Source organism: Cucumis melo, chromosome 9 (genome assembly GCF_025177605.1).
Source record: "Cucumis melo cultivar AY chromosome 9, USDA_Cmelo_AY_1.0, whole genome shotgun sequence".
In the NCBI taxonomy this organism is placed as follows: Eukaryota; Viridiplantae; Streptophyta; class Magnoliopsida; order Cucurbitales; family Cucurbitaceae; genus Cucumis; species Cucumis melo.
This window is the reverse complement of record NC_066865.1, coordinates 17,201,113-17,205,587: the sequence shown is the minus strand read 5'-3', so window position 1 is coordinate 17,205,587 and position 4,475 is coordinate 17,201,113. Positions and strand designations below refer to the sequence as shown.

At 33.3% G+C, this 4,475-nt stretch overlaps 1 long non-coding RNA gene across 1 annotated transcript; it reads left to right on the top strand.

Moving 5' to 3' along the window:
* Positions 1-286: 286 nt before the first annotated feature.
* LOC127151037 (uncharacterized) lies at positions 287-2,949 on the top strand. The gene is made up of 4 exons (XR_007823727.1): positions 287-834; positions 1,620-1,778; positions 1,887-2,297; positions 2,819-2,949. It is a non-coding gene; the product is annotated as an uncharacterized LOC127151037 (long non-coding RNA).
* The last annotated feature ends 1,526 nt before the right edge of the window (positions 2,950-4,475 follow it).

The window sequence follows — 4,475 nt, the reverse complement described above, 5'->3', positions numbered from 1 at the left end:
AAATTAGAATGCTCGAAGCATTCTAATAGTAAATTTACTTATCTTGAAACTGAGCCCAAGAAGCAAGCAAATTTATTACTTTCTTGTCTAATGGAACCTTGAATCAAGCCCTAAAGTATAAAGCACGATTAATTCTAATTATAAAACGATAACCTAATCTCAAATCAACTCAAACATAGCCAAGTCAATTACCCCCAACGTTTGCAAAATCCAAAATTTCACCGAAGTTGCGAATGCAGAAACCAACCTAAATATAAATCACATTAAGGGTTCAACACCAAATTACAACAATATAAAGTCCAAAAGAGTTTTAAAACTTTAGAATCTCTCTAAAATGTAGAAAACCTGATATTCTATCCTTCAAGACTTTAAAGCCAGACCCAATAATCAAGATTAAGATAAACAATCGACGGTGTGGCTGACGAGCACAGGCAGTGGCGCGATTGAACGTGGGTGGCTGCGAGGGAGAAGCTAGTTACAGAGAGGGAGAGAGAAATCTAAGGAATAAAGAGAGAGAGAGAGGCGTTGCTCTGACCATCGTGCGGAGGCGCGGACTGCAAGTGTTCAGTGGCAGACGGAGACGGAGGCTCGATGGGTAGCGGATGGTGATCAATGCTGGACAATGAGGGGGATGGGTTGCAAGAGTTAGGGGAACTCCCGACGCCTATCGGGGTGCGTTGGGAGTTCCCACTTAAAAACCCACCAAAGTATATATTCGAGAGAAAAAGGTCGAGCAGAACCCTGTCGCTCGAAAACGCACCACCGTTGTTCGTGCCACAGTCGTCCAGATCATCTTCGACAATGTTGCCGCCCCCGCCTGCCCTATCTCTTCCGGTAGCTTTTATTTATGTAGATTACTAATTTTGCCCGAAAATCTCCAAATCCCTTTGTTTTGGAAATTTATTTGACGAATCGATTAAATAGTTTATTAATTCTAGAACTTACACTAAAATCCTCGTAGAAATTGTTGTTTTGTCTAGTTTTGTTGTGAGAATCTCCCTGTAGTTTGGTGGAAGTTGAGGTTAGAATGCATTGGAATTAGGTTAGAATAAGTTTTGATGATTACTCCTAATGTTAAACTTACATCCAAAAAAGTGTCGGAAGTAAAGCTTTGTTTAATGGGATTTTATAATAAGTTGGGTTGTGATTTTTCAAATTTGATGTAATTGGATTAGAGAAGAAATGGGGAAAGAATAGAAGGTGTAATGATAGACAGAAAATAAAATTGATGTTGAGTGAAGGAATAGGAAGATTGAAATGTTTAGACGAGAGGTTTGGATATGCATTGCAAGGTCATTAAAGAACTTCTTCTTCCTTTTAAATTTTAACTATTGGGAGTTCAAGTTTTTCATCATCAACAATACATATAGGCTAGCACCAAGTCAAACCAATAGGAGCATTTATTAATGGAAAATGTTGTAAACAATACCTCCATACCATTAAAAGCATCGGCATTTTTTGAAAAATAAGAAATTTGTTTGAAAGTTGACTAAATTTTTGCCAACAAAATTTTAGTTTGATTGATATTTATATGTGCTAAAGATCAAGACATCCATAGTTTAAATCTTCTTAACTTCATTTTTGCTAACTTTCGATGATCAAATCTATTTATCTTTTAGGTCTTCAACGATGAACAAGAATTGGATCAAACTTAGAAATAAATTGGATCAATTTGAGCTCAATGAACACCAAGGGGAGTGGGACGTGCGGACCTATTCAAAGAAACACATGCCAATAAGAGTGACCAATTCGTGAATCAAGCAACTGAGGATGTCCATGTAAGGTTATTAGCATTATGGCTTATTTTCTAGTTTAATTTCGTGCATGACTTAACTATTTGTGTGTGCTGAATCAAATATTGGAATTACTATCAACGCCCATTTCAGAAGGTTCTCAACCACTCTCAGGAAAAGAAATATGCAAGAAGATTTTAGATAGACGATCGTACTATTCAAATTGTCTTGATTGGGGCCCCAAACCCAAGTCAAAGAAGGGTGGGTAGCAGTGCATCGAGTTCAATGTCTCAAAAAGTACGTAGGGAGGTGAGGGAACTAAGAAATATCCTTGAGAGCTCGCAATCTTGGATTGAAAAACAAAGTCATATGATTGAAAACAAAGTCATATGATTGAAGAACAACGCCATATGATTGAAGAACAAAGTCATGTGATTAAAGAACAAGGACGTGTGATTGAAGAACAAAGTTGTATAAATAAAGAATACAACCATATGATTGAAGAAATGAAAAAAAAAATGATTGAAGAAATAAAACGAGCACAGACAGGACCTTGAACTTAAGGTACACATTTTTAAAATTTTTAATTTTATTTTATTGAGGATAGATAGATTTATTTCTTATTGGTTCTGACTGTCCAGCATGGTATATTTTAGTTAAACCTAACTTTTGCATTTTGATGATTGGTTATGACTATTCTTCCATTATGTAGCCATTAGTTGAACTTACATTTTGCATCCTTAGAGGTTGGGTAGGTTTTTTTTTTTTTTTTTTGGTTGGGGGAGGGGGGCGCTTAAACGTCCTCAATGTTATTATTGTTAGCTTGGGTGGGCATGGCGAAATTAGTTTTTGTAAGGAGTTTGTATTCTATTGTCGTTACATTTGTACAAAATGTCAATTAAAGTTGTTACATTGGGTTCTTATGGGAGTAGGTTGATGTTGGAGTGAGTTTTTTGGATTGTTATGGAATGGTAGGTTGATTATGAAGTTAGTTTGATCATTATTAGTGAAAAAGTTTTGGTTTTTGGCATCCATTTTTGTTATTTGAAGTTTAAACAATGTATTTTACTTTCATGTGATTGTAGGAGTGGACTTGGTTCGATGACGTCTGACGATGAGAGATTATGGATTTTTTTATGTATTTATTGTTCCAAATGAACATTGTAAACAAACTCTCTTTTTTCTTAATGAAATATGTTCTAATTTTGTAAATTAACTTTGGTATTTCAATGTAGTTATTAATTTTGAAAACATTTTGTTTGAAAATTTATTGAATTTTAAATCAAATCAAAACTCAAAAAGGTACCACGGGATAAAAAAAATGAAAGATAATCATTAGTAAAAAAAAAAAAAAAAACTCTCAACGCACATAGTCGTCGGGAGCTGCAGCCTGTCAGTGGTCGACGCTTCAACTTACTCATCAGGACTATATCTTCACTCATGACGCATTGCGCAGGCGACGGGAGTTTTGAACTCTAGACACCTAGTATGACGCATCGGGAGTTTATAATTCCCGATGCCTAGCATTCTCGACTTCGACGAGGCCTCTCTTGACGTTTTGTTCTTGACGCGGTCACGATGGGTATTTAATTGTCGGGAGATTTTTTCTCGATGTTTTTTCGAATATATCCCAATGATTTTCTGCGTCGGGAGATCCTCCATTTCTTGTAGTGGATAGGCATGAGTCATTTTAATTACTTGACCCAATTTATTTATAATTTTCATGACGTGGTGGAATTTAACTGGACAAAATTTATTATTCTTTTCTTAATTATTATCTATCATAAAATTATTATGGAAAATTGTAAAAAATAACCCAGTTTTAGTCTTAAAAAATAGCACCCTTTTTGTAAACTTGTTACAATAGTTAGTTCTCCGTACATCTCGCACAAGATCAACCACCGAGATTTAAAATTTAACTTTTTCAATGTTAGCAAATTGGTTTGGTTTTCTCACTAAAATCTCAACCTTGATTTATCCGGAATATAATTTTTCAAAAGAATTATATAATTATTCCAAATCATATAGTAAATATTAATTATTTTTAATTCTTCTCAAAACTTGACTACCTCTATTAAATTTTATATCAAACTCTTACCGTGTTTTAGATCTTCATCTTAATTTAGAAGTTCTTTAAATTCCAAATCTCAAATTGTGAACTTTCATAAATCCAAATTCGGTCACACCATACTGCTGCTACAAATTCCAAATGGCATCGAAGTCACTACAATCTTTCTAATTTGAAGAAATTATGTGAATTTCGATGTTAATCTCATGCAAAATAACATTGAGATTTTATATATTTAGACTTTTTCGACAAAATCTTAGGTATATTTAACACCGAAATTCGATATGTTTCAGCTTTTTTATGAAAATTCAGACAAGATTAACAACGAGATTCTATATATATTCCAAATTTTATTCACTTTTTCCCAAAACTTTGATCCTTCTCGAGAAAAAAAAATGTTGAATCCATTTGAAATTTTTATTTTGATAATCGGATAACTCATTTGAAATTTTGAAAATTCATGTGACTTTATGAAATCATAAATTTGCTAAAGATTTGGAAAATAGGATTTTAGGTACATTAAAAAATTGAAATTATTTAAAAAATCTATCAAAATCTTTATAGTTATTTTAAGTTTTTTTTGCTATATTTTGCAAATAGTTTAAATTTTTTGCAATTCATAACAATTTCTCTTGAAAAATTACGTTATAATTTGTCACACTATTTTGTAAAGT